The following is a 23754-nucleotide window of genomic DNA, read 5'->3' as shown; positions in this document are numbered from 1 at the left end:
CCCATATTCACATGTGACTGTTGGTTCTTTGTCACGTTTGCACTTAAGTTTACTATCATGGTTTTAACTTATTCACTGATCAGCCGCTTCCATTGGCTCACTTGCCATAAACCTGCCATACGTGTTGAAGATTGCTTTAAATTAATTCACTGACCAACTGCACCCATTGACAAACCTGCCAGATGTAATTGATTTACGAAAATGTATCCTTGAAAAATTGTGGTATCATCCTGTGTTGCCACCATGGGCAACACATTTTCCTTCTTGTGGTATCCATATACCTGCCATATGTGTTGAAGATTGCTTTTAATTAATTTATCGACCAGCCGCACCCTTTGGCGAACCTGCCAGATGTAATTGATTTACTATAATGTACTCATGAAAAGTTGTGGCATCATTCTGTGTTGCCACCACGGGCAACACATGTCGCTCACCCAGGCCAATGCTTTGAAGCCTCTCTTTTGGTTGTTCCCACCCCTCTTGTCCCCCCTTTTCGCCACAGGTCTACAGAACTCCCCTGTACACATCTGCTAGGGCATTCCTACCGACCCTGGTAATTTATGTCACTATACAGAATACCAGGTGGTAGTGCACTTTATCACACTTTACCGGTCCTGACGAAGTGCCAATTGACCCGTTAGGGGCAAGCCAGGCACGAAACATGTTGATCATTCACACATAGATTGACCCTTGAGAAACATTATTTTCCACACAGGGCACACACACAGTTTTTAATTAGGCTAGAGCTACCTAGTTTATTAAAATTTGACTCAATAGGACTGCTCCATACCTATTTTAACTATTTCACCCCCTTGTGCACTACCTAGCCCCCACACCCGCACACACCTCGCAGCTTCCTCTTCAAAAGATCCCCAGCAAAGAGCCCGATGATGAAGCATGACACCTCTCGGGGAGTGTGAGGGTATCATGAAGAAAGACCTGTCTTTCCCACACGTCCTGACAGGAACGGCACACCCCTTCTAGTTCTTAGCATTTGGAAAGTAACCACATTTATCTCCTAATCCATGTGAAAATGAGAACAAATCTTTGGATGGAACCCTAGTCAGATGTTAAAATGTCAGTGAATCAAATTATAATTAGGTTTGATTCATCAGTTGCTAAATATCCCAATTCTCCTAAACACAAAGCCAAAATTACTGTCAGTAAAAATGATGTATTGGCAGAGAGGAAATAAAAAGCCAATAACTCCAAGGGTTCAAACAGATGCTGTTGTAGGCTTCATAAAACCGACAAGAGATCCCAGACAGGAAGCAAAGATTTTGTTTGTGCTGTGCTCTCTTCTGGAGGGGAACTCTCCTGGCAGAGTTTACTCTTCCCAGGAGGAGCAGGGTCAGTACTGGTTTGCATATAGAAGCTGTCTGCTCAGGGTGACATGTGGGGGAGAAATGCCAAATCCAAGGTTTCTTTTTATTCACATAATTACTTACAGTTTGATGTGTGTATGTGTAGGAGAATGTTGAATTTCTTTGTGATGGAGGAAGCCTTTTAGTAGACACATGTTTATTAGTGCAGAGATGTGGCCCATAGGTCAGAGTTGACGATTTTACAACTGGGGACCAAGACCGGATCCTGGCCTCATCTCAACATCCTGTGGTTTGAGCAAATAATTTTGTATCCTTGTGAGTGAATAGAGTTTTTTTATATTGTTTAGCTTTCACGTAAAAATGTCAGAGGCTTGTGTAAAGGAATCTAATAACCTTTGGCCAAGTTTGCGTTATGAAAAATGAACAAGGCTCTGAGAAAGGAGGGGTGCTCTTTGGTGGCCCCCAGTCCTCAACTGAAAGCACTTGCTGCGCCCTGTTAATGGATGGTGAGGAATGCTGGCCCAGCATAGGTCCCTTTACTGTCTGTCTTCATATGAATATGACCCAGCCCTTGCCGAAGGGCTATTGTGTTTATGCAGCATGCGTGGACCAGGTTTTGTGTCAGGGTTGACTAAATGCTGCGGCATGAGAAGGCAAATTATGCTGCCTAATGCGGCAAAATTTGTTCTACTACTACATTATTATTTTTTCATTTTTACATCCTAACGCTATCTATGCAAAGATTTCACCTCATTAGCACCAGTTTTATATCCAAATATAGGAATAAAAATCTTTGCCAAGTGCCTTCCACTGTGCTGCAACATTTTGCTTTGCTTTTAGTAATATGATAAATGTAAGCTAGAAATATTTGTTTCCTTAAAATCTGCAGATTATGCAGCAGATGATGGATTATGTGGCAAAACTGGCAAATCCACATGCATGAGGAAATTGCAATGGCTGCAAAATCTCATAGAGCTAGATGTATCAAGATACAGTTTTGCGATTCTCAAATAGCGATTTTTAAGGAATCGCTATTTGAGAATTGCAAAATGGTATGTATGTAGAAAAAATTCGCTATTTTTTTGCGATTTCTTAAAATTCCTCAATTGCGATTAGCAAATTGCCAATCGCAATTAAGGAATAATTTACCATTCATTTCTATGGGCCAGGAGGCCCATAGGAATGAATGTGAAACTATTCTCAATTTGCAATTCGCATTTTGATCATCGCAAATTGAGAATAATTTTAAGGGTGCAAGGGTGTCCAAAAGGACACCCTGTTGCACCCCTGAAATAGGCATGGGTGGACATGTGGTGCACATACATGCCCTAAGGGCATGTTTGTGCATCACATGGCACTTTGAAAATGCTCAAATTACCACCAACTTGAAGTTGGTGGTAATTTGCGATTCCTTAGGGACAATTAACAATTTTTTTGTCATCATACATTGCATTTAAGGAATCGCAAATTTTGCGATTCCTTACATGCAATCGCAAAATAACGATTCCTTATTTTGCACTGAAATTTGCTACATACATACCATTTTGTTCAAATGAGTTCGGCGTTTGCGAACCCATTTGACCTTCATACATCTGGCCCATAATTCCAGTGTCCCTGCTGATACGTGAGGCGAGGCTGGCTCACAGATATGTGCCCAACTCCAGCTGGGGTCATACAAACAAAAGACAGACAGTAAGTAGGAGAGGAGGTATGTGCTCAGAAGCGTGAGTCATCAATGGAGTCAAGCGTTTGAACAGACATGTGGGGAATGGATGTGGCCTAACAGGAGGACCGGTCAACCTCGGAGCCCGGGACCAGGTTCAAGTCTGGGCAGGGACCCTCAATATCCCGTGGTTCTGGGCAAATTACTTAATCTTCCCATGCCTAACAAAATCAATATGTCTGTCTGTAACAAAACTGGTGCTCATATAAAGACTCTGAGACCTTTGGGTAGAGTTTCGCTATATAAAAACTAAAAATAAATAAATAATAAAGCATCTTAGCACATTTAACATTTAAACCTTTACTGACATTTTACTTAAGAGGTGCCTGTCATGTGGGAGGCTATCCTTTTCATAGATAGTATGAGGAGGTTACACCTTTGTGTACATTATGGATGTTACTATTTATATCAGCAATTCTAATGTTACAAGCAGAGGTAGTTAGTGTTGAAGCCTCTCTGCCCTCTCCTGACTGACATTGTAAATGTGTGATTTTAGAAGGAAGCGTCTCTGCAACACTGACCTACACAAGCGACTCAACACCTGGGACCACCTCAAGCAGCACACAGCTTGTAACAACAGGTACACTTTGTGTTTTGATTTCAGCTGAATGGTGATTTCTTGGTAACAAAGTAACATTTTCTGTCTGTCCTAGTGCTATCCTAGAGAGTTTAGTGTTTAAAACACAACTTATTCTGCAGAAAACTGTTTTATGACTTTAAAGCACTACTGGCCATTTCTTTGTCATGTTCCACTCTGAGTCAGGAGAGAGCATAAATTGTGTGGCTTTTGAGAGAAAGAAAGTAACAATTGCTTCTTTCTGAACAGTCTTTGGGTGCATGAGCTGTCTGTCTCTTTCCTGGTTGTTACATTTCAGGAGGTTTGTATCTCAAATGCAAGACACCCATGGAAAAAATACATCATATTATGTGTGAAGTAGACAGCATTATATTCAAGCCAAGCATACATTGCATTCTGGAATTTGTAGTTTCAGATTTACCATTCCGAATGTATGTCTACAATTCTCAGCATGCACAATCCTGTTAGTTTACAGGACTGACTAAATGTTTCACCAACAGTGCGGGCAATTCAAGATAGCTGCTTGGGCTGTTCAAGATGCAAAAAGAACATATGATGGATGGAATGCTGGACAATCAAGCATTCCCCCCAGGGTTAAATCCATATTTTTTTGTATGCCACGCCAATCCGGTTTAGACCCTGCCATATGCAAATCAGTCTTGACCCTGCTCCCTATGGAAACAGTCCAGCCCAAACTGCCTGCCCAGGACCTCCCTGGACTAGAAAAAAACATTCTGAGGAGGAGGGTCTAGACTGATTGGAATATGGCTGGGTCCACCCTTGAGTGGCGTGGTGAGCCAAAATACACAGATCTTTGTGACTGGGGGTGAATGTGTGCATTGTTCGGCATTACATATATCAGTTTTTTTTTTAGCTTTTGTTGCCCTAAGTAGGAATGGTATGCCCAGACACGGGTCCCTTGCTCACTGCGCCACTGGATTCAAGTTAACCTGGCTGATATGGGATGATACCCCAAACCGGTCCCAGAATGCTTGTTTACAGTCCAGGGAGGAACTGTCTTGGCAGTTCAGGCTCGACTGTTCCCATGAGGAGCTGGGTCTAGAGTGATTTGCATATGGATGGGTCCAAACTAGGATGGTACAACGAGCAAACAAACATGGATTAAACCTAGATCTTTGTGACTGGGGGTGAATATTTTCATTGTTCAGCATTCCATACATCATTCCTCTTTTAGCTTTTGTCACCCTATGTGGCAAGGGTGCGCTCAGACGTGGGTCCCATGCTCACTGCACCACTGGATTCAAAATAGCCTGGCTGATTAGGGGTGAAATGCTGACCCAGGATGCTTATTTCCGGTCCAGGGAGGACCTTGCTTGGCAGTTCAGGCCAGACTGTTCCCTTGAGGAGCAGGGTCAAGAATGATTTGCATATAGCTGGGTCCAATCTAGGGTGGCGGGGTGAGGAAAAAACGATAGATTTAACCCAGATCGTTGTGACTGTGGATAAATGTTTGCAATGTTCAGCATTCTGTCCATCATTTCTTATTTAAGCTTTTGGGCTGTTCAACATGGCTGCATGAAGTGTTGAAGATAGCTGGTTGGGCTGTTCAAGATGGCTGCATGAAGAAGATAGCTGCTCGTGCTGTTCAAGATGGCTGCATTAAGTGTTGAAGATGGCTGCTTGGCTGTTCAAGATGCTACATTAAGTGTTCAAGATAGCTCCTTGGTCTTGGTTCTCCTGCGCACGGTTCAACCAGCCTGCCTATCTCTCCACTCCGGGTTCTGAAAGTCCACCAGAGCATATAGAACTGGGCTGTGAGAAGTTGGCCTGGTAGGGGATGTTTCCAATTCTGGAACCACCTACTACCTGACCAAACAATCCCTTATGGTGTCTGGTTGTAAGTCAACCTTATTAGACAAGCTATCCTAGGGGTAGCATGGACTAAGCAGCCTAAAGGCTTAACTTAAGAGGTCGTGTTAAGCGAGCTGTTTTACCACATACAATCCTGTAATACCAAATGAAAGGACACCACACAAGTATATATTATAAAAATATATGTGTTTATTACTAAAAACAATCCCCAGTATTCTTGATGAATAAAGGGGCACAAGCGTTAAATCAAAAGCACTGTTTAAACATACAAGTTGCACAATTATGGATGAGGGCGGGTGGCCACTCAAACCATATACTAAACAAGTGGTATAAGAGATGCCACTCGAGCAGTGGTTAGGCCTAGGGCCTAGGGAATCGCTGGGAGCAGTCAGGACAAGCAATGCTGAAGTCGGGAATGGCCCTCGGGATTCGGGAGATGTGCGGAAAGCGCACGCATGCACCAATGTTAACCAATGGTGCGTAAAAGTCAAAGAGTTAAAGTTTAAGGACACTTCCGCTGAACCTAGAGGAACAAAACTTAACACACAGACCCTAGAGGTGTGCACCAGTGTGGGAACACCGGCGGAGCAAAGTTACCTCACCCACAGGAAGTGGGTGCACAGGGTCGAAGTGGCGTCGGGTTTTGACACGCAGGCTCTTGGTGCTTGGAGCTGAAAGGGCTGCAGGCTGGTTAAAGATGAAGTGTCCGGTGGAGTCCAAGGGTGGACTCAAGTTGTAGAGTACCTGAAAGCAGAGGGGACAGAGTCTGGGTCACTCAGCAGTGACCAGGGTGGAACCAGGACGGAACCAGGCAATGTCGGGCGCAATCAGGTGGTCGTCGAGGAGCTTCTCTCCGCTGTCACGTGGGCTCTGGGGCATCTGCGACATCCAGGAGCAGGTCACGATCTGTCCCACGCAGGCTCTCACCGTCGGTGCAGTCGACTTCAAGTTTGGAGCAAACAAGCCTTGGTAAGAGCAATCCACGCAGGATCGGAAGATTGCTTCTCACTCGGACCAGGAAGGTCAGAGTCGGGGCTCCTTTTCAGGGGAGCTGGTGTGGATCTGGAGCAACCAGAATCACAAGTCTTCTTAGGTAGTTCGTTGGCACAGGGACCACAAGCCAGCTGGCAAGTGACCGGGCCAACGCGTTGAGCCAAATCGTGCCAAAGGGCCCCACGCAGCACTCGTCAAGTGTGGAGGGCTGAACTTCGGCTCAGGAGTAGCTCAGGGTGGGGGCTTCTCAAACCCCGGTGCACAGCTTCGAGGGTCACTCGTGGGCTGCACGGTCAGCGTCTCGTGGTCACTTCAAGATGGCGTGCCCCACGCTTCCGGTCGCATCCACGGGTCTCAGCTTTGCAGGGACTGTGGATCGGGCTGTTAGAAGCTGGGCAGGCTTGATCTCGTCGATCTCAGTCGCTCGAGTTCCGGCGGGAACTGCAACTAAGTAGACGTCGAGGGCTGGATGGTGCCTGCTGCTGCAGGGTGGTCACTCCTTGACCACAAGGGAGATTCTTCGGGCTTCCACGTTGAGATGGAGGGCGAAGGGTCCAGAATATCGTTTCAAATGTTTCTTCCAGGAAATCTGATGTGCATTGGCACTGCTCCCACTCTTATTCGAATCTGGTGGGCGTGATTACCTGCTAGGTCCCCTCCTATGGGTGGGACCCAGGAAGTGGGTGGATACACCCCCTTCCTTTGATCCAGGCCGCCCTGGCACGAGGGCTGGAGTGCCCCAGAACCGGTTTGGCCGGATTATGCAAGGGGCAGCCTTGTGCGCCCCAGGCAGTGTCTGGTTTCTTTCAAACCTCCCTGCTACAATACACTATCTCCTGTCTGGAGGGCGGTGACACCCTCCTGTGACAGGAAACCCTTTGTCCAGGACCCCCTTGACTGAGTTTCGGTCAGCTCCAGGGGTCCAGACATTTGTCTGTGGCAGAGGCATCCATTTTGTGGATCTTAAGGCCTTTGGAGAAATCAACCGCATTAAAGTGAAGTAACATGTCTTACCCCTCTAGAGGGGTGGAATGCCATCCCCGTCGCCAGAACTGGCGAGGGGATGGTATTCCAAAGCGTATGACACCTTACACGACATGTTTTGATAAAGCCAAACCAAAGTTGCTAAATAACCGCGAGGATTATAAGGCACTTAATAGTACATGGTATGGCATTATCCTGAAACAGCTTAGGGATTTGTTCCCGACGGCTGCAGACAGGCTCAGCTCATGCTAGAGCTCCATCTCACATAAAACCATGCACCCAGCCTCCAGGATTGGTGAGGCCTGTCTATAGGAGTGGCTCACAGGTTTACATGTGTCCAGATATAGGTTTAGACATAGGTATACTATATCTAAGCAAGGGGTGTGTACACCACCTTACCCCAGCTGAGTGATCAGCCAGTTGTGTCAATTTAAGAACCAGCCAGGGGTGGCAAAAGATATGCTGCAGCCCCTGGTAGGCCTTAGTGGCTCCTGTGCCCTGTGCACCTATAGTGCATTCTACAGGGGCTGACAAGGAGTCCATTTCCAATTGGTATGTGCCTATAGCACATGTGTCATTAATTTAGTGAGAGAACAGCAGGCTGGGGGTCTGATCAGCAGGCCCACAGCCTCAGTAGTCGAAAACCAGTGAAGCAAAAAGCAAAAATTTGGGGTGACCATAGGATAGCAGACCCTACTCTCCTACACAACCCCCCCCCAAACGCAGGGACATTAAACTAACCTTGACCAGATAAGTCTTCATGTTCTAAGTGGAAGTACCTGGAGAGACCATCTGCATTACCATGGTCAGTCCCTGGGCGGTGCTCCACTGTAAAGTCCATCCCCTGTAGGGAAATGGACCACCTGAGCAGTTTGGGATTTTCACCCTTCATCTGATTAAGCCATAAGAGGGGCTTATGGTCTGTTTGCACCAGGAAGTGAGTTCCAAACAAGTAGGACCTCAACTTCTTTAATGCCCAAACCACAGCAAAGGCCTCCCTCTCAATGGCTGACCAACGTTTTTCTCTTGGGGTTAGCCTCCTGCTAATGAAAGCAATTGGCTGGTCTTGACCATCTTGATTAAGTTGTGAGAGTACAGCTCCCACCCCCAACTCAGAAGCATCTGTCTGAACAATGAACTGTTTGGAGTAGTCAGGACTCTTCAGGATAGGTGCAGAGCACATGGCCTTCTTCAGGTCTTCAAATGCCTTCTGACAGCTAACTGTCCACTGAACCTTTTTTGGCATCTTCTTGGATGTCAAGTCATTTAATGGTGTCACTATAGACCCATAGTTTTTCACAAACTTTCTGTAATACCCAGTCAGGCCCAAGAAGGCTCTGACTTGTGTCTGGGTAACTGGAGGAGCCCAGTCCTGTATGGCCTGGATTTTGCTTTCCAGTGGCTGAACCTGGCCTCCACCTACTAGGTGGCCCAGGTATACAACCTTACTCTGCCCTATCTGGCACTTTGTGGCCTTGATAGTTAGGCCTGCCTTTTGCAGGGCCTCCAAAACTTTCTTCAGGTGGATCAGGTGATCCTCCCAGGTGGAGCTAAAGACAGCAATATCATCCAGATAAGCTGCACAAAAGTCATCCAACCCAGTAAGGACTTGGTTCACCAACCTTTGGAAAGTGGCAGGTGCATTCTTCAAACCAAAGGGCATTACCACAAACTGATAATGTCCACTAGGGGTAGAGAATGCTGTCTTGGCCTTTGACTCCTCAGCTAGTCTGATTTGCCAGTAGCCAGCTGTCAGATCAAATGTGCTCAGAAACTTGGCAGAAGCCAATCTGTCAATGAGCTCATCTGCTCTTGGAATGGGGTGAGCATCTGTCCTAGTGACAGCATTGAGACCCCTGTAATCCACACAAAACCTCATTTCTCTCTTACCATCTTGGGTATGAGGTTTTGGCACCAGGACTACTGGGCTGGCCCATGGGCTCTCTGATGGCTCAATCACTCCAAGCTCCAACATCTTTTGCACCTCAGCCTTGATGCAATCCCTGACATGATCAGGTTGCCTGTAGATCTTATTCTTGACAGGCAGACTGTCACCAGTGTCCACAACATGGGTACACCAGTCAGTTTGGCTGGGTGTGAGTGAAAACATTTGCCTGTGAGCCTGCAAAACTTGTCTGCAGTCCCTCTGTTGCTGGTCAGTGAGGCTGCCTGCCAAGGCTACTCCATCAACTGAACCATCATCAGGGTTCTGAGAAAGCAGGTCTGGGAGAGGGTCACTCTCTTCCTCCTGTTCCCCATCTGTGGCCATGAGCAAGCTCATGTCCTCCCTGTCCACAAATGCTTTCAAGCGATTCACATGGATTACCCTGTGAGGGCTCCTGGGGGTTCCAAAGTCTACCAAGTAGGTGACTTCCCCCTTCTTCTCAATAATAGGATAGGGTCCACTCCATTTGTCTTGGAGTGCTGCTGGAGCCACTGGCTCCAGTACCCATACCTTCTGTCCTGGTTGGAACTCTACCAGTACAGCCTTTTGGTCATGCCAAGCTTTCTGCAATTCTTGGCTGGCCTCCAGGTTTTTGGATGCTCTTTCCATGTACTCAGCCATCCTGGAGCGGAGACCAAGTACATAGTCCACTATGTCTAGTTTGGGCTTTTTGAGAGGTAACTCCCATCCTTCCTTCACCAAACACAATGGACCTCTCACAGGGTGGCCAAACAAAAGTTCAAAAGGGCTGTAGCCAACCCCCTTCTGTGGGACCTCTCTGTAAGCAAAGAGCAGGCAGGGTAAAAGAATGTCCCATTTCCGCCTGAGCTTCTCTGGTAATCCTTTTATCATGCCTTTAAGGGTCTTGTTAAATCTCTCCACAAGCCCATTGCATTGTGGATGATATGGGGTGGTAAACTTATAGTTTACTCCACATTCCTTCCACATTGCTTTTAGATAGCTGGACATAAAATTCGTCCCTCTATCTGATAGTACCTCCTTAGGAAAGCCCACTCTTGAGAAAACTGCAATGAGGGCTTTTGCCACCACAGGTGCTGTGGTGGTCCTTAGGGGAATAGCCTCTGGGTACCTGGTGGCATGATCCACTACCACCAGTATGAATCTGTTCCCAGATGCTGTTTGGGGGTCCATTGGACCCACAATATCAATTCCAACTCTCTCAAAGGGGACCCCCACCACAGGTAGTGGTATTAGGGGGGCCTTTGTTGTGCCACCTGACTTACCACTGGCTTGGCAAGTGACACAGGAGCGACAACACTCCTTGACATCCTCTGACATGTGAGGCCAGTGAAAGTGTGGAACAAGCCTGTCCCACGTCTTGTTCTGGCCTAAGTGTCCTGCAAGGGGAATATCATGGGCCAAGGTAAGAAGGAACCCCCTAAACTGCAGAGGTATGACCAACCTCCTGGTCATGCCAGGCTTGGGGTCTCTAGCCTCTGAGTAAAGGAGTCCCTCATCCCAATACACAGTATGGGTACCTTTAGCATCCCCAGCAGCCTCAGCAGCAGCCTGCTGTCTGAGGGGTTCAAGGGAAGGGCAATCTAACTGAGCCTGCCTCAGGTCTGCCCTTGAGGGTCCCCCTGTCCCCAGAAACTCAACCTGGTCAGGTTCAAGCTCCTCAGAGACAGTCTCCTCTTGGACTGCAGAATCAGTTTCCTCTGAAACCTGATCCTCAACCTGGGGCAAGGTGGAAGGCGAGGCCTTTCCTCTCTTGCTCCTTCTCTTGGGTTGTGGCTGGTCTATTGTCTCAAGATCCACCACTGGTTCAGGAAGGCACTTCTTAGCCTGAGCCCTTGTCATGGCAAGGACATGCTCTGAAATCCCTAGCATTTCTGCATGAGTCCTGTACTCCACTTCTGACCATGCTGAGCTTTCAAGGTCATTGCCTAACAGACAGTCTACTGGTAGGTCTGCACTCACCACAACTTTCTTTAGGCCATCAACCCCTCCCCAGGAGAAGTTCACAACTGCCACACTATGGGAGGTAGTGGAGTTGCTTGCATTGGTTACTAGGTAGCTCTCTCCTAGTACAATCTGTCCAGGGTCCACAAAGCCAGGGGTCACCATGGTGACACTAGCACATGTGTCCCTGTAAGCTTGAGCCAGTTTCTCATTTATTAAGGGAGTCTGCCTGTATTTGCCCAGGTTAGTGGGGCTTACTGCAGTGGGCAACTCAATGTCCACATCATACAGGAGAACTGCCTGTGTAGGGACTCTGACTAGGCCAGATCCTACTTCAATACCCAGGGTCAACCCAGCTACACCCTTGGACTGTGTTCCACCACTGCTTACTGTACTTGGGGTTGCAGTTGCTTTAGGAGCTGTAGTGGTGGGAACTGGATTTGCCTTGGTGCACTCACTGCCCCAGTGTGAAACTGATTTGCAGGTATTACACCAAGGTGTCTTTGGACCTTTGTTCTTCTTTTTCTTGTTACCATTTTGGGAACCACCCTCCTTACTATTAGTTTGGGGGCCTGAAGACTTCTGGTCTTTTTCTTTATCTTTCTGATTCTGATTACCACCCTTCTGGTCTGTTTTCTTCTGGTCACCACCTTGGTTCTGGGGTTTCTGCTTAATCCTTGTTCTGACCCATTTGTCTGCCTTCTTTCCCAATTCTTGGGGAGAGGTCAGATCAGAGTCAATAAGGTATTGATGCCACAGCTGGTTTGTACAGTTATTAAGGATCTGTTCTCTCATCATAAGATTGTACAATCCTGTATAGTCTGAAACTTTACTTCCCTGTAACCAACCCTCCAAAGCCTTAGTGGCACACTCCACAAAATCAGTCCAGTCTTGAGTCTGTGCTTTCTGGGTGTCTCTGAACAACAACCTGTATTGCTCAGTGGTTAGGCCATACCCTTCAATGAGAGCACTCTTCAAAACAGAGTAGTTTTTGGCATCCTCAGGTCTAACTGTGAGGAGCCTGTCCCTCCCTTTCTCAGAAAAGGAGTACCACAAAATTGCAGCCCACTGATTCTCAGGAACCTGCTGTACCATGCAGGCTCTCTCAAGAGCAGTCATCCATTTGTGGATGTCATCCCCTTCTTTAAAGGGGGGCACAATTTTGGTCAGGTTTCTATTATCATAGGCCCTGTCTTTTTCTCTTGGGAAATTGCTGCCACCAGTGACATCTAAGCCACTTAATTTCTGCTCTCTTGCCAAGGCAAGTTTAGCTTGAGCTAAGGTAAGCTTAGCTTGACTCAGGGCTACCTCCTCTCTCTCTATCTGGAGTCTGACAGCCCTCATTCTAGCCCTATGCTCAGCTTTTTGAGAAGCACTCATGCCTCTCTCTGATTCCCTGGAGGCACTAGAAAGATGAGAGTCCCCTGAGGGAGATCTCACTCTTCTGTTGCCTGGGAGAATCATATGTTGGGTTCTGGGGAGGTGCTGGCCCTCTCCATTCCCCAGTAGGTCCAAGTTGGCCTGGCTAAGCCTACCAACTGGAACCTGGCTACCCTGATCCTGTACTCCTAAGTCCTCAACCTCTGAGTCCTCATCCAAGTCATCATCATCCTCCTCTTCAAGGGGATCAACTACAGGGGGGTTCTCTCCATTTCCTGTTTCTAGGGAAGCTTCCTTTGCCTTCTCTAAGTCATCCTGTTCTAGGATTTCTACCAGGATTTGGCAGGTGGGGCTTCTGCCCCTTTTTAACCCTCTTGCTTTGCACAAGGCAATCAAGTCTCTGCGGGTTAGTTTGTCATATCCAAAAGTTGCCTGGGTAGGGTCAACTGTCACAGGAGCAGACCCTGAGGCTTTTCCTGTGTCAGACATGGTTACTAGTGAGGTGTAAGTGGTGCACCTACCTACACTAAGTGTTTTCCTACTGGACCTTGCTAGTGAGTTGTAGTCAGGGGTGTGCTACTCCCTTCAACCTACAACTACTAAGTTCAGTAGAACTTAATATGCTAAGCTTTTGATTTTATATGTACCTAGAGGTACTTGATGTGATCTTTCAATTTGATATAAAGATTGCAATGGTAAAACAACAGCAAGCTCAAATCCGCACCGCTGCTCACCAATGTGAGAAGTTGGCCTGGTAGGGGATGTTTCCAATTCTGGAACCACCTACTACCTGACCAAACAATCCCTTATGGTGTCTGGTTGTAAGTCAACCTTATTAGACAAGCTATCCTAGGGGTAGCATGGACTAAGCAGCCTAAAGGCTTAACTTAAGAGGTCGTGTTAAGCGAGCTGTTTTACCACATACAATCCTGTAATACCAAATGAAAGGACACCACACAAGTATATATTATAAAAATATATGTGTTTATTACTAAAAACAATCCCCAGTATTCTTGATGAATAAAGGGGCACAAGCGTTAAATCAAAAGCACTGTTTAAACATACAAGTTGCACAATTATGGATGAGGGCGGGTGGCCACTCAAACCATATACTAAACAAGTGGTATAAGAGATGCCACTCGAGCAGTGGTTAGGCCTAGGGCCTAGGGAATCGCTGGGAGCAGTCAGGACAAGCAATGCTGAAGTCGGGAATGGCCCTCGGGATTCGGGAGATGTGCGGAAAGCGCACGCATGCACCAATGTTAACCAATGGTGCGTAAAAGTCAAAGAGTTAAAGTTTAAGGACACTTCCGCTGAACCTAGAGGAACAAAACTTAACACACAGACCCTAGAGGTGTGCACCAGTGTGGGAACACCGGCGGAGCAAAGTTACCTCACCCACAGGAAGTGGGTGCACAGGGTCGAAGTGGCGTCGGGTTTTGACACGCAGGCTCTTGGTGCTTGGAGCTGAAAGGGCTGCAGGCTGGTTAAAGATGAAGTGTCCGGTGGAGTCCAAGGGTGGACTCAAGTTGTAGAGTACCTGAAAGCAGAGGGGACAGAGTCTGGGTCACTCAGCAGTGACCAGGGTGGAACCAGGACGGAACCAGGCAATGTCGGGCGCAATCAGGTGGTCGTCGAGGAGCTTCTCTCCGCTGTCACGTAGGCTCTGGGGCATCTGCGACGTCCAGGAGCAGGTCACGATCTGTCCCACGCAGGCTCTCACCGTCGGTGCAGTCGGCTTCAAGTTTGGAGCAAACAAGCCTTGGTAAGAGCAATCCACGCAGGACCGGAAGATTGCTTCTCACTCGGACCAGGAAGGTCAGAGTCGGGGCTCCTTTTCAGGGGAGCTGGTGTGGATCTGGAGCAACTAGAATCACAAGTCTTCTTAGGTAGTTCGTCGGCACAGGGACCACAAGCCAGCTGGCAAGTGACCGGGCCAATGCGTTGAGCCAAATCGTGCCAAAGGGCCCCACGCAGCACTCGTCGAGTGTGGAGGGCTGAACTTCGGCTCAGGAGTAGCTCAGGGTGGGGGCTTCTCAAACCCCGGTGCACAGCTTCGAGGGTCACTCGTGGGCTGCACGGTCAGCGTCTCGTGGTCACTTCAAGATGGCGTGCCCCACGCTTCCGGTCGCCTCCACGGGTCTCAGCTTTGCAGGGACTGTGGATCGGGCTGTTAGAAGCTGGGCAGGCTTGATCTCGTCGATCTCAGTCGCTCGAGTTCCGGCGGGAACTGCAACTAAGTAGACGTCGAGGGCTGGATGGTGCCTGCTGCTGCAGGGTGGTCACTCCTTGACCACAAGGGAGATTCTTCGGGCTTCCACGTTGAGATGGAGGGCGAAGGGTCCAGAATATCGTTTCAAATGTTTCTTCCAGGAAATCTGATGTGCATTGGCACTGCTCCCACTCTTATTCGAATCTGGTGGGCGTGATTACCTGCTAGGTCCCCTCCTATGGGTGGGACCCAGGAAGTGGGTGGATACACCCCCTTCCTTTGATCCAGGCCGCCCTGGCACGAGGGCTGGAGTGCCCCAGAACCGGTTTGGCCGGATTATGCAAGGGGCAGCCTTGTGCGCCCCAGGCAGTGTCTGGTTTCTTTCAAACCTCCCTGCTACAATACACTATCTCCTGTCTGGAGGGCGGTGACACCCTCCTGTGACAGGAAACCCTTTGTCCAGGACCCCCTTGACTGAGTTTCGGTCAGCTCCAGGGGTCCAGACATTTGTCTGTGGCAGAGGCATCCATTTTGTGGATCTTAAGGCCTTTGGAGAAATCAACCGCATTAAAGTGAAGTAACATGTCTTACCCCTCTAGAGGGGTGGAATGCCATCCCCGTCGCCAGAACTGGCGAGGGGATGGTATTCCAAAGCGTATGACACCTTACACGACATGTTTTGATAAAGCCAAACCAAAGTTGCTAAATAACCGCGAGGATTATAAGGCACTTAATAGTACATGGTATGGCATTATCCTGAAACAGCTTAGGGATTTGTTCCCGACGGCTGCAGACAGGCTCAGCTCATGCTAGAGCTCCATCTCACATAAAACCATGCACCCAGCCTCCAGGATTGGTGAGGCCTGTCTATAGGAGTGGCTCACAGGTTTACATGTGTCCAGATATAGGTTTAGACATAGGTATACTATATCTAAGCAAGGGGTGTGTACACCACCTTACCCCAGCTGAGTGATCAGCCAGTTGTGTCAATTTAAGAACCAGCCAGGGGTGGCAAAAGATATGCTGCAGCCCCTGGTAGGCCTTAGTGGCTCCTGTGCCCTGTGCACCTATAGTGCATTCTAAAGGGGCTGACAAGGAGTCCATTTCCAATTGGTATGTGCCTATAGCACATGTGTCATTAATTTAGTGAGAGAACAGCAGGCTGGGGGTCTGATCAGCAGGCCCACAGCCTCAGTAGTCGAAAACCAGTGAAGCAAAAAGCAAAAATTTGGGGTGACCATAGGATAGCAGACCCTACTCTCCTACATGGGCGGACCACAAGATGGTGCCCGCAGGGAATCATTGTTGTAGGAAACATTGAAGAACTAGAACAGTAGACTGCAGAATCTACAGCCATAATTGACCAAACAGATACATAAAAAAACTGCTATTTTGAAACTGCCTCAAAGCAGATCATAACAATTGAGGTACCCTTAAATTTGTGGGGGAGCCCTCTTTGATTCTGCAGTATTAGCCTATGTTTGAAAATTGTCATATGTTTCATCACCTAATGGACGCACAGACTGACAGTGAGGGGCAGTATACAGGGCTAATGAAGCCTACTGACTTCATCCTAATATGTAGGGGTGGAAGAGTCATGGTGCACTCCACTCTGAGGAGGTGAGGGAGAAAATACCGCAGGAAGTGACCTGGAGGAGGTCAGTGATGAAGGGCGAGTGTACCCAAACCTGAATCAGGTTACCCTGGTAAGGAAAACAGGAAACCAATTTCAGTTATATAGGAGTTTCTTGGCTGGGGGCTTGAGGCATCAATCACTTTCCCTATTACATTTACAGTGGCATATTGTGTCCATGGTCTGTCCCTGGACATGGAATGCCATCAGAAGAAAAGCAATGAGCGGTCCAGTGAGGGTTGCAGGGGGCGCTCCAACACATTCTCGGCTGTTCCCTGTATCCTGCCCCTGAAGCAGCTGCTTCCGGGTTATGTTATGTCATGTATTGTTACGTTACGTCAGTTATTTATATTTCCTATTTTCTTGAAGTTCAGAACATGCACAGGTACTCTGTTGGTGAACAGGTAGGCTTTCACCATCATCCAAAAACCAAAGGAGCAATTCTACAGAAAGAGACATAGATTTTCATCCTTTTACTGCTGCAGCTGAGAAGGTGGATTCACAAAGGGAAGAGGTTCTGAGCTTTTCAACCTCCTGAGTCTAAAAGGAATGGAATCCAGAAACCCTTTGAGAATGGCCTTACGTTCAACAACCATTGATTTGAACAATATTTTAATATGGGTGGAAGGACAAATGAGTTGTCTAAAGACGAGGCGAAAACTCTCTCTTCTTTTTGGGAAGTTAAATGAATGGCTTTCTGAAAATCTAAGTGAGATTAAACGAATGCAACAATTACAGAGACATAACCCTTTCTATCAATCAAATGTTGTGCTCTAGAGTTCACAACTGAAAATAACAGGAACCGGCTACCTTGACAGTCTGTGCTTCAAGGAACAACCTAGAGGCAAGCATGAGTCCCAAGTGCTGAGGACGAAGAGGGGCAAGAGCCAATAGTGAATGGCCAAACAAGAATCTAATGTGAAAAATGTAGGAAACTGGCTCTATATATACTACACCAAAATGAGGTATAGTGTGTATAGAGACCAGCTGACCCCAAGGGCAAAGCGGTACAAAAGGGGGTGGTGATGGACGGAGCATCTGAACCAATCAAACACTCACACTCAGTCAAAAGATCTGGGTTTGATCCATCACCATTCTTTAGCCCACTCTGCCACCCCAGTTCAGACATGGCTATATGCAAATCAGTCTGACCCTGTGCGTCATGGGAACAGTCCAGCCCGAACTGCCAAGCCATGCCTTCCCGGGACCGGAAATAAGCTTCCGAGGACCAGTTTCTGGCTTTCCAGCCGTCTTCAGCCCGGCTTGCTTGAATCCAGTGGCAAAGTGAGCAAGGGACTCAGGTCTGAGCATACCCTGCCACACTTATGGCGGCCAAAGCGGTACAAAAGGGGGTGGTGATGGACAGAGCATTTGAACCAATCAAACATTCACACCCAGTCAAAAGATCTGGGTTTAATCCATCACCGTTCTTTAGCCCACTCTGCCACCCCAGTTCAGACATGGCTATATGCAAATCAGTCTGACCCTGATTTACAGGGGATGCAGTAGATTGCAATACTTAGCAAATACAGTACATTAAAATGAATAGGCTTTTTCAGTAAATACAGGTAAGTTACTTTTTCTGTTACTTTTCTAACTCAGTGCTGGATACCTAGATTCAGCACTGGGACATTTCCTACAAACAGGTAAGTAAATAAGTTTTGGTTATTTGTGCTATTTTTAAAGAATGTTTTTAGGTATCAAAACTCCACACTTAGAAACTTTTTGGGAGAAAATTGTCCATGTTATCCTATGGAGTAAAAACAGGTTATCGGTGCAAAGTTAAGTTATCAACTGTGGGAGTTAAGGTTCTGGGGTTAGACTCAGGGTTCTCCCAGGGTCAGTGATGCACTCTTTTTACACCCCCAGCAGCACAAAGGTGGCCGGGTGCAGAGTGTCGAGGCCCAATATTATCCTGCGGAGGATAGGGGGTCTCCTGTTGGTGGCTTCTAGCAAGCAGGCCACATGACTGTGGGAGCAAAGCTCCTATGGTTTAGCTCTGGGCAAATGGGGAAACAAATTAGCACCAAAGGTGCATCATCGGCGGCACTAGGTCGACCAAGTGCAGGATTCAGTTTCGAGGTCGGATGCCCTGTTGTTTCCAATGGAGAACCTCCGGTTTACAAAAGAAGGGAGACAAAGGACTTCTGGGTGCGACTACCACTTCGAGAGGTAATTTGGGAAGTTAGTGGTTGGTTAGGCACTGTCGATTTTGGCACACAAGGCCATGGGGCGTTGGGTGCAGGGGTGCCTTTTGGGGTCAGGTCTTCTTACAAGCTGCTGGTCCCAGTTAGGGGAGCCTTCTGGATTTAGACCGCAGGAGTCGGATGTAGGTTTGAGGCAGGTCAGGGTGTTTCCGGATCTCAGTTCAGTATCGCTGTAGTGACCTCCTTGTGGTGTTTTTCCACTCGAGCTCGGTCCGGGTTCGGCGGGTGAAGAGTTGGCTGGATTTGCGGTTTCCGGCTGCTGCCAGAAGTTGCAGTTGAACAAATCCTTGTTCACGGGAGAAGCAGTCTTTGGAAGTGAAGGCAGGTAGGTCCTCTGGGGTTTTTGATGTTGCTGGCTGCAGGACACACCGGGATTTCGCAGGAACAAGTTCGAGGGGAGCCAGGCCTGTAGGGCTGGGGCCAAGTCAGTGCGCGTTGCTCTGTATGATTTTTTGGTCCTTCGACTTGTCTTCTTTCTTGTTGTTTCTGGATCTGAGGATGCAGGTTTAGGGTGCCCCCTAAATACTAGATTTAGGGGTGTCACAGGTAGGTAGAGACAAGGACCAATGGTTCCCTTTCCCTGGGGTGGGTACAAACCCTATTGTGCCACCCTCCAGTGGGAGGGGGGCTTGAGCCTGTCCCTGGTTGGTTGGGTCCCCGCATCCTCAAGATGGCAGGGTCTCGGAGTAGTGCTTCACTTCCCCTCCCCCACCTGAGGCATGGAGTTGGCAGAGGTGGGCACACCTCTTTCCCTCCCTTGCTTTTCCTGCCGGTTCTCCTGCCCAAAGTGGGGGGCAGAACCAGCGGGGACCTGTTGCTGAAAGCAGCAAGGGTTCTGGGGAAGCTCACAAAGGCGGCTTGTCTTTGAGGCTTCCCCTTCGTGAACCCTGCCCATCCTGGTGGAGGAGGCTCGGCACCTCGTCCCAGGATGTGCATTGTTTCAGGCCCCCGAGAGCAGCAGATACTCGACCCAGGGGTCCAGAAACATGTCTGTTGATGGCAGCCTAAGCTGCTACTCAGTAGGGACACTAGAAGTTGGTCAAGTTTCAGGGGGGATCTACAAGATGCCATCTGGTGTTCATTTTACCTTAAATCCAACACTGGCATGAGTGTGGGTTTAATGTGCTGAGAAGTTCGATACCAAACTTTTCAGTTTTCAGTGTAGCCATTATGGTGTTGTGGAGTTCGTAATTACAAACTCCTTGCACCATATACTCTTAATGGCAGCACTGCAGTTACAATGCCCAATAATGGACCTGGGCACTGTAGGGGTACTGGGCTCATGCACATGTACCCTCACCACTGGCATAGTGCACCCAGCTGGAGGGATGCCTGATTTAGGCCAGGGCAGTGGGTTGTAGGCATGGCACACAGGGATGTGTGCCATGTCGACTCTTCACTTGTGTTCTGCACCAAGACACTCAGCCTGCACAGGAAGTGAGTGGGTGAAAAGGTGCAGGGCCCCCTCTAAGGGTGGCACAATTAGTGCTGCAACACTTAAGGGCCTTCCCTGGTCACATTTACCAGGGGCCTACCTGTGGCCGGGGATGCTAATTGGGTTAGGCTGCAATGCAATTTTAGGGAAGGAACATAGGCCCTGGGTACCTGGTTAGCAGGAGCCCAGGGCACACTCAGTTGAAGAACATCCGCAGTTCAGCAAAAAGTGGGGGCATACCATGCAGAAAGAGGGAGCTTTCTCACACAACCCCCCAAATGAAAGATGATGAGACTAACCTTTCCCTAGAGAGTCTTCATTGTCTAAGTGGAAGAACCTGGAAAGTCCATCTGCATTGGCATGGGCAGTCGCAGGTCTGTGTTCCACTTCAAAGTCCATTCCTTGTACGGAGATGGACCACCTCAACAGTTTAAGATTTTCCCCTTTCATTTGCATTAGCCATCGGAGGGGTCTGTGGTCGGTTTGAAATAGGAAGTGCAACAGGTAGGTCCTCAGCTTCTTCAGGAACCAAATCACAGGAAAGGCCTCTATCCCAATGGCACTCCAAAGCAGCTCCTTGGACAGAAGCCTACCGCTTATGAAAGCAACAGGTTGGTCCTGGCCTTCATCATTGGTCTGGGATAGGATCGTTCCTATCCCTAGCTCATAGGCATCAGTCTGCACTATGAACTGCTTGGCATAATCTGGAGCCTTCAGAATTGGTGCTGACCACATTGCTTCTTCCAGGGTGTCAAAGGCCTTTTGGCAACTAACTGTCCAGTTTACCTTCTTGGGCATTTTCTTGGAGGTGAGTTCGGTGAGGGGAGTCACAAAGGGCCCATATCCCTTCACAAACCTCCTGTAGTACCCAGTCAAGCCAAGGAATGCCCTGACTTGGGTCTGGGTGGTTGGAGCTGCCCAGTCCAGGAGGGCCTGGATTTTGGGCTGTAAGGGCTGTACCTGGCCTCCACCAACAAGGTGGCCCAAGTACACCACCGTTCCCTGCTCTATCTGGCATTTGGATGCCTTGATAGTTAGGCCTGCAGTTTGCAGGGCATTTAAAACCTTCCCAAGGTGGATCATGTGATCCTGCCAGGTGGAACTAAAGGCAGCAATATCATCAAGAAAAGCTACACTAAAGGACTCCAACCCAGCAAGGACTTGATTCACCAACCTTTGGAAGGTGACAGGGGCATATTTTAAATCAAAGGGCATAACAGTGAACTGATATGCCCATCAGGTGTGGAGAATGCTGTTTTCTATTTTGCTCCTGGGGCCATGCCAATTTGCCAGTACCCTCTAGTTATGTCAAAGGTACTCAGGAATTTGGCTGCACCCAATTTATCTATCAATTCATCTGCTCTTGGGATAGGGTGAGCATATGTCTTGGTGATAGAGTTGAGCCCTCTATAATCCACACAAAACCTCATTTCTCTTTTCCCACCCCGTGGATGGTGTTTGCGGACTAGAACCACTGGGCTAGCCCAGGGGCTCTCAGAGGGATCAATAACCCTTAACTCTAGCATCTTGCTGATTTCAGCTGTGATGCTTTCCTTGACTTGGTCTGACCGTCAATAGATTTTGGTTTTGACAGAGGCACTGTCACCAGTGTCCACATCATGGGTCACGAGTTTGTCAAACCAGGGGTCAAGGAAAAGAGCTTAGCATACTACTTGCATGACTTGCATGCAGTCAGTCCGCTGTTGGGCAGAGAGGGTGTCTGAAAAGACAACTCCATCTACTGACCCATCTTTTGGGCTGTATGAGAGGAGGTCAGGGAGCGGTTCACTCTCTGCTTCCTGCTCCTCATTAGTCACCATCATCTTGGTGATGTCAGCCCTGTCATTGCAGAGCTATTGGCGGTTCACATAGATAACCCTTTTGGGCCGAGGTCAATAAAGTAGGTGACGTCATTCCTTTTCTCTAGGATAGAGTAAGGGCCTCACCATCTGTCCTGGAGGGCCCTTGGTGCCACTGGCACCAAAACCCACACCTTATGACCAGGTTGAAATTAAACCAGTGCAGCTTTTTGGTCATGCCAGTGCTTCTGAAGCACCTGGCTGGCCTCAATATTTTTGGATGCTTTTCCATATACTCAGCCATGCTGGACCTCAGGCCAAGCACAAAGTCCACAATATCTTGTTTGGGTACTTGGAGAGGCTTCTCCCAACCCTCTTTTATAAGATAGAGTGGTCCCCTCACAGGATGGCCAAACAGAAGTTCAAAGGGGGAAAATCCTACTCCCTTCTGTGGCACTTCTCAGTAAACGAAAAGCAGGCATGGTAAGAGGAGTTACTCCAGTATTGGAACTTTCATAGATTCACATGCCTGAATCATTCCCCGTCGTCGAGACGGGAGTCTCCGGTATTTAAAAAAGCAGTGCTTAGTAGTATAGCAAACTGAAAAGAGACCTAGGCCCATTTCCCTTTTGTAACCCATAGCCTTTGTTATGTAAAAAAGGCCCAAACTTTTCCCTGAACCAATCAGAGCTCCTCTCCCTCTAGAACACTCCTGAGAGAACCTTCTGCCCCTCAGATTTTTCTACCGCACGTTGTGCTAGGGAGTCTCCTTTGACCTCTGCTCAAACTTTGTGTTTTTTAACTTCTTTAAATAACTTTGTTCTTAGGATTTCTTCTGGATTCTGTTCTACTATGGATTATCTTCAAATACATTCTTTAAGGAATGTCTGGAAAGGAGAAAAAAGGATCATTTAGAGCCTGTACAACTTGTTCCAAGAGATTGCACTACACTGATGAACCTCACACTGACTAGATCTTTTATACCCGCAGGCCACAGACCGCAAGGTACGTCGCATTTTCTCAAGTAAGTTCTGAGAGGTCGTGGAGGGCGTCTTTTAATAGGGTGTCAAACGCTAAGGCCAGAAAGGAGGGTTTCCCCAGTGACAGTGATGAGGCGGCGTCCTCAACATCTAGGAGATCTCATAAGAGATAAAAATCTCCTAATACTCATTCCTCAGGGGAACGTCCTGAGAAGGCCCTCAAATAGACCACTCATGGGTCTTCTGGGCACAGTCCTTCAAAATCTCCTCACTCTGTGGAAAAAGAGAAGAAAGGACATGCTTTTGGGGAAAGATCATGTTAAAAAGACGACTTCTGAGCCGTCAAAAGCCCTTCCTCTGGTCAAAGAACCCTTCAGGAAGCAGTGTTTTATACCTCTGAGGTAAAGACTAAGGCAGCCTTGAGTATGGGCTGGGAAACATGGCGGCCGCAGGCTAGAGCGGTGCGCACGCCTTTGTGAGCAGCCGATCCGGAGCCTGCAATGCTGCCTCTGTAAACTGATCTGAGCGGGGGAGAGTGAGAGTCGGCTTCCCCAGGAGCGTTTCGGGAGCTTTTTGGGGGGTTTTTCCAACGCTTTTTGGCAGCTTTCTGGCAGCTCTCTGGTGTGTTTCGTCCTCAGAGAACCGGCGAGGAGCGGGGCAGAGCCCTTCCCGTTTACCTGCCTGTGACCTGACAGCGAGGAGCGGGGCTCGCACTGAGGGTTTCCTGCTCGAGGTCGAGGTCGAAAAACGGAGCGGAGCAGAGCCTTTCCCGTTTGCCGGTATTTTCCCGGCATTTAGATGTGTC

General features: G+C 48.2%; 1 protein-coding gene across 1 annotated transcript in view; it reads left to right on the top strand.

Moving 5' to 3' along the window:
• Positions 1-23754, top strand: part of LOC144826944 (uncharacterized) — a 203670-nt gene that overhangs the window by 27671 nt on the left and 152245 nt on the right. The gene's annotated exons all lie outside the window — the stretch shown is intronic.

The sequence above is a fragment of the Lissotriton helveticus genome, chromosome 4_1 (assembly GCF_964261635.1).
Source record: "Lissotriton helveticus chromosome 4_1, aLisHel1.1, whole genome shotgun sequence".
Taxonomy (NCBI): domain Eukaryota; kingdom Metazoa; phylum Chordata; class Amphibia; order Caudata; family Salamandridae; genus Lissotriton; species Lissotriton helveticus.
The sequence above is the reverse complement of the archived record's forward strand: the minus strand, read 5'-3'. Positions and strand labels throughout refer to the sequence as shown.